Consider the following 13,123-nt stretch of genomic DNA (forward strand, 5'->3'; position numbering starts at 1 on the left):
AAATATCTATTAAAATGTATGTGTCTTTGAAATACACCTTGGATAAATCGGTTTGACGAAAACTGACACTTGCCAATTTTATTTGATTGGGTCTTTAAAATCAGCAATATAATATCCGTCACTAAAACAGATTGTCTCGCATTTCATTGCATGGTAAACTGATTCATTTTCATTTTCAGGTATCTGAAGCGCATTGATTTGTTGCGCAATATACGTCAATAATTGAGTGAAATTCTTGAAAGGTAACAAATTGGACGTTCTTAAATGCCTGGATGATTCACTAAAAGCAGGATACTATAAGTACTATATTACTATTAGTACTGGATATTCCAGGAAGCGGACTCGAGAGTGGTTACAATAAGCTTGAAGCTTTAATCACACTCCAGCTAAAACAAATTAGTAGAAACTAAACTAAGCTTAATAACAATATGGTCAAATAGAGACTCAAATATCAATGTAAATAGGATAACTCGATAAAATCTGCTACCTAGGCTCATCAACAGTGTCATGACCACATTTTAATGCTAAAATCAGACGTTTTGTTGTATTTCACTTCAATTACTAAGCAAGTAATTACATGTAGTCTGTACACTGTGACTGAACATATGCTCCACAATGTAAATATACGAAATGTATAACATTCTTGACACATCCTCGCAGCATATAGAAGCTTGTCTATATACAATATATGTAACATTCTAATTTGTTTAAGTTCGATGTCATTGTGTTTTGAGATCACAAATAGACTTCGCAGTATTACTTTCTGAAAGGTTTATCTGACAAATATATTACTATTCAGATCGTCTGCTAGTACCAGGCCTACCGATTGAAATACACGGTGAGCGATTTCAGACTTTTGACCCAAATGGTACGTCATATTCAGGTAAATGTTTTAGCCACGACCATCTCTATGCATACCGTAGATATATTTCATTATTTTAATGCTCTAAAATAAGATGTACTCATTACAAATATTACAATCAAGAATAACTAACAACATGTCAATCCCGTTTACACTTTTGACAAAAGACAATACCCAAAACTTCTAACCAGAACTTGACAGTAAGCCAGTAGCTATTGATCATAAATTTTGATAAATTACTCTAAATCTGATGACAAATAAATCAGCTTAAACTGGACAAGAAGCTTGTTTGCTACTAGTTTCCGGGAAGGAATGCAATTAAACAGCAAAGTTTGTATTAGTTCTAAATGAGGAAGTCGCCATCAAACGCGATTTTACGAGATAATGTATATGATTTGATTTGATATGCAATGACATTATATGACTTGATATGATATGATATAGAACTAAACGGAAAGTTGTTTCTTGTTTTTGTCTTCATTCATTAAAATACAATAAAATGAAATTACATTTTTTACTGATAATTTTCATTATTTGCAGGATGCTGTTTGACTTTGAAGGCAGAGTCATAGGATGTGGATATAGACTTAATACATTTTATGTGAGCGTGCAGTTATCCAAACTGAAAGAGAACGGTGATCGCGAACAGCACATAAGACTTTTCTTGAAAGATCATGGTATCACTAATGTTAAGTTCGATACTACATCAGCAGACATAAAATATTACAGTCGTGTCGGCGCACAAATTAGTACAAGAGATAAAACACAAAAAAGTCGTAAACTGTGGCACGCTTGGATGTTTTGCAAGCTTTCAAAAAGAGGGATCAAATTCAATATGTGCTCTGTTCTCTAAACACGTTGCTCGTGGATGTTCCCGGATATTTATCAACAATGGAGAAGGTCAGATTTTCTTTGGAAACATTCTAAATGGTATAGAGAAAGACGAAGGATATGATATTTCTGCTGCTGTTATAGACAACAAGCATATCCCAGTGTGATATGAGCTTCAAAACAATTGAAAATAGACAAGCACCTGCAAAATTATATAGAAAAGTCGATGGCATAAAATTAGAGGTAACTTCTTTGTTTACTAATAAAAATGAGCAAGAGTCAGTAGCAGACGAACCGTAACTTTGTATTTTGTTGAAATTCTTATACTAAACACCCCGAGCTACTAGTTAATGCTTACTATTTTATATGCCTGATCTATCTACAGATAATTTTTCTTTATGTTTCCACAAGTTTATTTGCTATCACAGGGACAGACGGTTTACCTGTGGGTAGCAAAATCAAAACTTGGAATAGGAACAATATGCATTCCGGAGTTTTGCTAAAAAGAAGATCCACAAACTACGTACATTAAACTACAAGATGAGTCTTATAAAAATGATACTGTAAGTGTATTAATATTAGCGGAGTACTAATTTTCGCGCTATTAGCGGGACCAGGCATGCGGTAATTCATGTCTAGCGCTAATATTAGACTGTAATGAAAAACTTTCCTAATAAAAAAGTAACATTTATCGTCTTAAATATCGTTATTACAATGCAACAAAACGCAGAAATACATTTTTATTGTGTAAATATGGCAATAACTGCACTCCTAACTAATATTCTGCAGAAAGTTTTGAATAAAATAATTAAACCTGTTTCAACATTAGTGCAAAAGTCATCTATTTTTGTAAATTAAGTTGCATTTTTTTAATCTTCGCCATTGTCCGTAAACATCGTATATAACAACTGTCACCATAACATTTTACTGCTTTGAAAACCAAGTGTGAATTTGAAAACAAACAATTATCACCATTCTGCACTGTATACATGTATAAAGTGTAAAATAAAATGTAGATACATTTAAAAGAAAATAAAATGTAGATACATGTAATTACATATATTTAATACTAATAACAGATTTTTCCACATTAAAGGCACTCGCTACAGTTTTTCCTGGCGGGTCGATATTTACCCCAACACTGTGCCAGTTTGGTTTCGATGTAGCTCACTGCAGTGTTGGTGCGGTCTTCTGCGCATGCCCGGAAGTGATTATCTAATGTCGCGTACGGCAAAAATTCGCAAATTATTGTATGTTCGCATGCATTTAATGTACAAAATGTATAATATACTGACTAAAGGTTAGGGTAAGTATCACCATGGTTACAAAATATATACATTTAAAGTACTTTTAATTCAAATTGCTTCAATCCGACATATACTGGAGTCTGTTATTTATACCAACGCTCCAACTCTGCATTGAGTCACAGCTTTTTCTAATCCCGTACCGTACCCGTACCTTACATTCGTAAACTATAGGTTTTGTTCGGAGAAAGGCGGAAACTTTCATCGTTCTATGCCATCAAAATGCTTCAGAAACACCTTAAAATCCGATTATTAAGAAACCTGCCGTTTGACAAATTTATATATACATTTCTAAGTCATTTGCTCAAACACTGAAAGAGTATTTCGTGCCAACCTGCGTTGTATAAATGCCCGCCACACCCCACCTCGTTGTAATTTGATTTAAGCGAAATCTAATATGGTGACCTATCAATTTTTTTTTTGTTTTAGATTAGATAGACATAACCAAAAGTATGTGCAGAGTTTGATTAAATTCTATTATGTGAAACTAGATAAAATAGCAGAAGTACCAACTTAAACCTGACAAAAAATATGCAAAAATAGCCCTTGGGTCTGCTTAAAAAGTATTCGTTTCTTTACAAAATCATGTTCTTTTGATTTCTCTGAGCATGTTTCAAATAGATATATTGTTTTCCGTTATAAAAATGCTTAGATAATCAAATTTATGCTGATTATTGTACTTTACTGAAATATATTTTAGGATTGCAGAAATTTTGAAAAATGTTTAAAATAGCACCATATCTAGGGGCAAATTAAATTGAAACAAAGCTGGTGACCTAGTATTTTTATTTCATTTTTCAATACATCATAACATGATCTTTTAATACAAAACATTTCATCAAAATCTTTTATTGAGAAAAAAAAATACGAAACTGTAGCGAGCGTCTTTAAGAGAAGAAAGAAAAAGAAAACAGGTCGACATGCATAAGATATATAATTATTGCTTTTATTTAAAAAAAAAACTTAATACATATGCAAACTTTATTAAGTAATATTTTTTTAAAGAAAAGAACGTGTAATCCCGGGCAGAACTGTATGATACAACAATCACGTTCGGGCCATTCCATATTTCATCGGAAATTGGTGTTTCAGATACCGCCAATTGGCTATTTTAGCGCTGCTGATACTGCGCTAATACACGTACGCGCTAATAAGTCGAAACTACTCAATTTAAGGCGTTTGCGCTGAAATTTAGCTGCGCTAATATAAGTACACTTACAGTATGCCTAATGCGAAACTAGCCCAACCTGGTGACAGTGGTGCCGTTGTGTGCATGAATGAACCAGATGAAGAAAAAACATTAGTTATTTCCATGTTAATTGGAGAAGTATTACCAAAAACAGGATCAAAGTCTACATATATGACGTTTTATCTCTGTGACGGAATGCAGCATCTTTCTAACAAAACAAAATGTACTTTTATGTGAGAGGTGTTAATTTGTAAGCCTCACCATGCAGTTCTATGAGCTAAGACGAAGTGGTACTCTAAGACAAAGAATAAAAGATTGATTTCTTGTCTATGATGTGACATGCGTTCATTACCTAAACAAAATCATTAATAATTGTGTCGTTGTTTTAGAAAGACGATTATCAATTTCTGAATGCTTCACAGTGATTCAAATTGTTATAACCAGAATTTGCACATTTTGTCAGGCAATGTGTATCACCTTTTTCTTTGAAACTGAGCCTTTGAAAAGTTAACGATTATTTGGTCTTATTTCAAATTCTAATCTCTTCCGACGCCTAATAAAGCTTGACGGAAGGAATAGGATAAACACTTTATGCTAAACAGTTTTGTATCTATGGCGTACAAATATTCATGATCAATATCTAAGATATAGTTCTATGCAATTGAAGTTTGGAAAGAAAAATTCTCCCGAGAAAGATTGATATACTTATAATGCTAGGCGTTTTTGGGCTAGGGTATCGTGGTGGTGTTTAGTGCTGATGTATTGTGTCTATCTGCAATAATTTGTACTGACAACTTTTATCCTCATGGATCTTAGGAATGGGAAGGCTAACTATAAAAAAATAATTTTTGTTTCTTAGTAAACATTATACATGTATGTACACATTCATTGCATCCTCATGATCCAGTTGGTTAACTTTCAGACAGAAATTAAAATTTTCATACTTTAATTGTTCTATGGGGTGAGGGGAGGGTAAATAACGCTGTGGCGTTACATGAGATAACATGTGTTACTGTAATTACTACATGGAATCGATATGCAGCTATATTCAATAATAAAGATGACTATTTTAAAATTTGCACATCAGAAAAGTAAATCGTAATATTCATTAATTTATAATACTTGATGCATGGCCTTTGTCACATGTGCACGGAACGGTGAGCTCGTGTTTAATTTCATTTAAAGCAATTTATGTCTTTAGAAAATATACTTCACGTATTAACAGTTTTAAGTGTATGTAGAAAAAAGATGGCATATATTTTGAAAGAAACACAAACACAGTTTTATACACAAAAACACATAAACACGTTGAACTCAGAATTACCAGTGTGGCTCAAAATAACTGGTTTCGATTCCTCATTGGTGTTTTCGCCACTGATCTTTCCGGTATTTCTTTCCTTATTAATGTGTTCTTGTTGTATAATTGCGTCTTTGAGTTTACTGTTTTCAAAAATAATTTTCAATACCGCATAGTATACGAGTTTGATAAAATGCTATTCTCAAATAAGGGACATGTGTTTTCATTTCATATCAATGTTTTTTTTTTAAAAGCAACACAATATATAATTAGAGATTACACAGACATAGTGATAGAGCTTTAAGTGTTTCTATTCTGTGCGATAATTACCGCATGAGAATTTCGAGTAGGAGTGTCCGAAAATTAGTCTACGTACTTACAGTTTAATATCACTCATTTTGAAAATAAAGGAAGTCAGCAACTCTTTTTGATTGGCAAGCAAGCAAAGTAATATCTAATCCAAATCAAAATGAGTAAGCATTGAGCTCGTATACGATGTCAGATAAGGTTGAGTAAGCGGTCACGAATTTGTAAAATTTATATTGCAAAACACATACAGGTGAAATATTTGTTTCGTTTTCACTTTGATCAATTACACTTTGTTAAAATTGTATAGACAACCTTTTTAAAATATCAGTTTTACCATTCATGTAAAATTTGAATGTGACCATTAGTTTTAATTCATATAAATCTATAATGTTTTCTATTAGCCTATTTAGTCGTTTGACAATTCATTTGGTCTTTTCTCCTTCTTTGTTATTGCTTTTGCACACTGTACGTTCTCTAAAATTTTAAATTAATGTCCTCTATCATTGTGTAAAGACAGAAGTCAGAACAAAATCCCTTAAATATTGTTGCGGACGGACGCACGCATACGCACGCACGCGAAAACGCAAACACATGCATACATGTACGCACTTGCGCCAACCTAAAAGGACATCTGCGCAATAGTTTCCCAGTAAATATATGTATCTGCAAATATATCTGTTTTGCTGTAAATGTTTGTTATATTTTCATGAAATTCTTTTTCAATTTTGATTTTTAATCACTATAGGTATTTTGAACAGACGAGTTTAAGGAATTCGACATGTCCAGACATACGACATTTTAATGTTGATTTAGACAGTTAAAGATAGACATATAATGGAATAACAGTATTAGCAAACTGGAAATCTCTGTCTAGAAAGAAGTTCATCAGGATAGAATAACACCTAATTCAAGAGTTCATTACACATATCCAGTATTTTTTTACCTTTGTGACAGTTTCGGTACTCCTTGGAGAACCTATATCTGACTGTGACCTCCGCGGGAAACTGACGTCACATGGCGGGTTAACTGCTGGACAGGACTTGGAAAAGCGTACAAAATTGACAGAGAAGGACATTATGGACCTCATCGGTTTCATTCTCACAACCACCTATTTTAGTTTCAGTTTTGTGCGAGCAGATATTCCAGCAAACGTTTGGGACAGCAATGGGATCCCAAGTCTTCCCTTTAGTCGCGAATCTGTTCATGGAATGGTTAGAGCAGGAAGCGACAGCTACATCACTAATAATGTGTTCACCCAAACTTTGGAAAATATATGTGGATGACATTCCAGAGATAATAAAGAAAGGACAAGTGGACAATCTAACTGAGCACTTGAATCAAGTGGATACTACCGATAGTATCAAATTCACACATGAAGAAGAAAACAAGGGTCAGATTCCTTTCTTGGACACGTTGATAGTTCGGAAAGAAGACGGAATAGTGAAGTTGTTAATCTACCGGAAACCTACACACACTGACAAGTATCTACAATTTGGCTCACAACATCCGTTGTCCAGCAGTAAACCCCCATGTGGCGTCAGTTTCCCGTTGAGGTCACATTCTGATGAAGGTTCTCCAATGGAGTACCGAAACTGTCATAAAGGTAAAAGATTTACTGGATATGTGTAGTAGAACTCTTGGGAAATCTCTTGTTTGAAGATATCTAGCGCTATATCACTTCAATGATACATTACTTGCGGTTACGCATAAGGACTTTTGAACAGAAATATTTTGCTGAGACTTCAAACTCACTTCACAATTAGTAAACTAGTTACATGATTTCAACCAATCAATAGGGATAAGATTTTGTCATCAAAGATGTAGTAAGACACCATTTTTCTGTATTACTGGCAGTTTTATTGCATTATTGCAATTAATTTGCTTTCTTGTCAATTCCTGTCTTAGTGTCTGGGACGAACTGATTTTTGTGTACATATTTTTCATTGGTCAGTTGAAGTTGTAACAAGATTTTTCATTGGATAATTTTACAGAAATTCTTTTATAAGCACATAAGCTACCACGAGTAAGCCAGAATAAAACAAAAACTCTGGCTTCGTACATAGATAAATAATATTGGGAGCTGACAATATTTTTCTTTTTATAAGTAAGTCAAATTTATATCTTTGATTTTGTATTCTGCATTTTTGCACACTGGTAAAATCTGGCATATTTTGGTATTTTTTTATTTATAGAGTTCATAGCTAAATGCTAGAAACATGTATATATGAATAGTTCAGTTTTGTATCTATTCAGCTATTCAGCAAACTACTTAGTATTTTGTTCATGAGTAAAATTTAGTAGATTCTTTAGAGAAATTATGTTAGAGTTAAGTCTGTTTGAAATTATTAATATTCACTTAGAGAAAAGAAATGTATTGAGTACTCTAACGCCTCGATTACTTAAGCCGTACTTTCATTGAGAACTTATCGTTTAATTTACGTCTTTCGGTCCATTTGAATGATATTCTAGGCCTTGAGTACTCTTCATAGGAAAACAAATTTAGATGTATACTGAAAAAACTGAAACGAACAGAAATTATAACCTTTTAGGTATTTCAAAGCATATAATAAAAAGCTAGAATAGACAATATGAATGTTGTTGAAATGAAAAAACCATTATGGTAGGATATATGTTTGTTTATGTTAAAAATATTTTAAGGAACTTAGGTTATGGTGTTCTAGTCCATTAAAAAGTCTGGCTTGGTGAATTACCTGTCATTTTCTACAGTTTATTGCTGATTTAAGGAATGTCTGTTGGATGTTGTATTTGTGATTTGTATGAAAGTTACATATATGTTAAAAAGAACTAAATAAATAATATTGGGAGCTGACAAAGTTTTTTCATTCTTTCTATAGGGGTCGACAGAAATCTGGAAGCATCCAAAAGTTAAGTAATTCCCAAAACAATACCCTAAAACAATAAGAGCCAACTCAAGCACAAATTATCTAATGTTTCTCCAATCTGACTAAAGTACTTGATCTTCTAAACGAAGATCTGAGAATGACCTATTCACATTCATTCTTTCTTGGATTTCCGATATTGCTATTTTTATTTTTCGCAAATCTATTTTTACTTGAACCAATCAGACGACACGTTTCAACAATCATTTGACTGACCATCAAACTAGCGTCAAATGTCACAGCATGAGAAAAATGTACAGTTAGTCCGGGGCTCGAACCCGGGACCCGTCGCTAACGGGGCGAATGCTCTATCGGCTGAGCTAATCAGCTGCCTGAAACATATTCTCCCCTTATTTGACCAAGTCTGTACCGTGACATATGATACCTCTTTAAACACGGGGGCGCAATGATGTGGTCGTCATAAGAATTATTATTATAAACATGAAAAACCCAGTCTAAATGTAGATTTTTTAAACTTCTGCTTTCACTTTCAAAATGTTGAAAGCAAGGCTCCTATTGGCTAGCGGAAGGGTCGTCAGAACGAGTCTATCAAGAGCACGTCTTCAGATCCAAAGCGTAGCGTTAACTGGAGATGTTCTTTAGTCAGATTGTTGTTTCTTAGTCATTCATGAAAAAATTTGAACTCGCTTTCGATTTTTATACTAATGATTATCTAGTGAAGATGTATTTGAATATTTTGGATTTTTATTTTCTTGATTTATAGAAGGTCTAAAAGTGTGAACTTGGAACATTTGACAAATGTTTTTAAATAAATTCTGTTTGATTAAGCTATTTTTAAGTTTAGGCATCTATTCCAATTCAAAATATTATTAAAGGAACAGTTCGTTTAAATGAAACAGAGTCAAAACAAAAAAAAAACCACATTTGAAAAACGGACTAAAAATTAATAGACAAGTTTTCTAGTTAAAAAGGAACAAAAATATACATAAATAGATGCCGGGAATTTAATGTTAAGCAAACCATAGGAAAGTGGGAGAAAACTTTCGTACAGGCAACGGGAAATAAACACCAGGGATGGTTTCCTTCAGTAGCTGTTGAATCCTACTCCAGGCAAAGAAAAGAAAGCAACATGGATATAACTCAGACACATTATTTGTTATCATTATTATTATTATTGTTATAATCATCATTATTGTTATTATTATTTTATAGAAATCAATTTTGATAAAAGCAACATTGTAAATACCGAGAAAATATTCTACGAGGGCCGTTCAATATGTAATGTTACTCCGTATGTAGTTCCGCAACTGCTTGTTGTTTTTAGATGCGGTTTTCGGCACACTGCAGAGCAATTTATTGGCAAGACAATGTTATATAAATTATAAAAATTGGTAGATTCAGAGTAAGAATATAATCATTCTAGTGAGGTGTACTCGGGTATACTGGACAATTTTATGTCCAAAATATTGAGATTGTAATATGCAATTCCTTAATTCTACTATTCAACAACTAGAACTATAGTTCAATTTTCAGTTTAAACAGATAAAACAAATAAAGATCTTCACAAAAACATATGAAAACTAAAATAAAAAAAGTTTATAACAGTTTTAAATGTGTGTATATTTTTACTCGAAAAATGATAAGGTGAGTACAATAAGCCTCTGCAATTTTGTCAGGCGCGATAATCATCGTTTAAAATTTCTTGTATTTTAAGTTGGTACTTGTATCTTAATTCTCGATTTCGAAACTAGTTCTTAAAACTTTGATTAATCCATCTCAACACCCATTCAAGATGGAATCAACCTCGAGTTTAGATTTTTAGTTGTGTTGTAAAATTAAAAATGCAATAAATAGTTTAAAACAAACGCAAACGCATCACAAATTGCTTTACATCGTAGAAAAATGATAGAATTTTGTGATTTTACAAGTTATTCTATTTTTTCTGAGACTCTGGATGTCCAGGACAAACCTAAATTATAACTATGGTCCAGTATACCTCACTAAAATGATTTTATTTTTACTTTGAACCTGCCGATTTTTATAATTTATATAGCATTGTCGTCCCAATAAATTGCTCTATAATGTGCCGAAAACCGCATCTAAAAATAACCAGCGGTTGCGGAACTACATACGGAGAAACATTACATATTGAACGCCCCTCATATATAAGTAAAGTTAAGAATAAAGCCCACATCAAAAATGGGGAAATAACCCTGTTTTCGAAACAAAAGAAAAACTACCGCGAAAACTTTTTTTTATATGATTAGAAGATAAATATCTTAATGCAGTTTTATTCCGTTACAAACAACGGATGGATTTGACCAGAGTCTTAAATCGGTTATGGGGAGATCAATTTTCAGTATTTTTAACGATTTGAAACGATTTGGGCTTTAGCACGACATGTAAGTGTTTAATCTACGAAAAAATACTTGAACTCGGAATAAACCTAAGTCCAACATGGGTCCATAACGGAGCAAGAGTATATGGAGATTTTTGGAACTTCGTCAAATCGTTCAAAGGGTCCTTTTTGATGTTGTCTGAAAGTGTCAGTATATGCCTTGGATATAAGATATTTGCTTATTTGAGAGCTGCAGACCTGGACATGTCAGAAATATTTTCAAAATTTATTTCGTGTAATACTAGTAAATGCTAATTCTACGGATGCGTGAAAGGGCCATCAGACGCTTTTACGTTTTATTACGTTACAGATGCGGAAAGGATAACAAAGTTGTTTGCGAATTGCGGTTTTATTAGTGTACATTATGTGTGGTAGTAGGATCTTTTATAATATTCAAGTTACGATTTTAAAAGTACATTTTATGGCCAAAAATGTTAATTTTTACTAGGTGAATGTAGTTTTCGAACTATTAAAATGCAACAATCCATCCACATGTAGTCATAGTTGAAATGTTTTGCGTCCAAAATGTCAGAATTACAAATAAAATTATAAAATTGTTTTCTTGACGAATCATTATATGTTGAAAAATATAAAATGTTTCTATTGTCTCCCTTGTGACTCTTTATAATGTTGTATGATATAAGTAGTTTTATATATATTAAAAAGAAAATGAAGCAAAAACGGAAAAAGTGTCTCAAACAGTAGATGTTTAGCACTGTCGATCTTTATATTCAATATGAATACTAAATTTGTATTTCAAGGCACTTTTGACAGTTTTCCTCTGGTAAAGACATTTTTCTGAAATCTTGCTAATTTGTTTAATTCGAAGAGGTAATGTTTGTTTTACTTGCTCTTATCTTGTACAAATGCTTCTTCACTTTCAATAAGTTCGTAATACGTTGCTAATGAGTTTTGGTTAGAAACTTTGCTAAAATTGCCAAAGAAACGAGAGTTGTTCGATCTTCATAATTTGACGAATAGTATTTTACGAGGCCTTTTTATACCAGTTATACAGTTTGATACGTTTGACAGCTTGTAAAATTTTCTATCTGAAAATAAATTACGTTTTCAGATTGTCAGATTTCTCTTTAAAGTATCAAGTCACGAATCTAAACAATATAGATGCCTCACCTCATTAAAAATACAATTAAAGCTATGAATCAGCTGAATAATTAACACTACTGTGTCCCAGTTGTCCTTTCGGTATCGTACACTATGGAAAAATCGCTCGATCCATGTTTCCAATATTTTTATTCATAATTTTATTGATACTTGATAGATTTTGATAAAATAAAAAGCGTCGAGGACAGACAAACAAGTGCTTTCTTTGACATGAAACATCTGCCACATTTAATCAGTACTGTCTTCAAACACATCGCCCAACTATTCCAGTGCGGTCTTTCCCTACATACGAAGAGCGGTCGGAAATATCCGGATTTTGTTTATACTCCTGTCCATGTACAGCTACATACACATACTATGCATGTGCAAAAACTACATTTTATCTATAAATCGGTCAGTTTATTTTCAATAAGAAATGATTATACTCGAAGTTTAGCATTTAAACAAGGTAGGTGTTAGGGCTACCATGGACTCTAAGCTGGAAGAACTGAGTTCATGCTTTTAGAAGGTGAAAAACCTTTCCACGTTTTAAAAATATTACAAAAAAGTTTTTCTTCAGCCTGTATATCCCGTTCAACCTTTTGTAGCTGGGTTTCACAGTTTTGGGAGGGCCGGACAAGCGCGAAAAAGAAGCATAGGCCAGAGAGGCCCGCTGAGGCAGTGACCTCTACAATTGTGGTGGATGTTGAGGTTTTTGTTAACAAAGATCTCAGAGTGAAATTGCAGGAGGTAGCTAATCAGTTTAGGATCGGTAAAGCGTCGGCACATCGTATTTTACACGCAAAATTAAGTATGAGCAAGGTAAGTGCTAGGTAGGCGGCAAAACAGCTGAGGTGACCATAGCTAATGAACATTTGAGGCGTTTTAAACGTAATGAAAATAAGGTTCTGAATGTATTGTCACTTTTTTGTCGTTACAGTAAGTGCTATTATTCTTAGATATCATTAATG

The sequence above is a fragment of the Mercenaria mercenaria genome, chromosome 16, assembly GCF_021730395.1.
Source record: "Mercenaria mercenaria strain notata chromosome 16, MADL_Memer_1, whole genome shotgun sequence".
NCBI classification, from domain to species: Eukaryota; Metazoa; Mollusca; class Bivalvia; order Venerida; family Veneridae; genus Mercenaria; species Mercenaria mercenaria.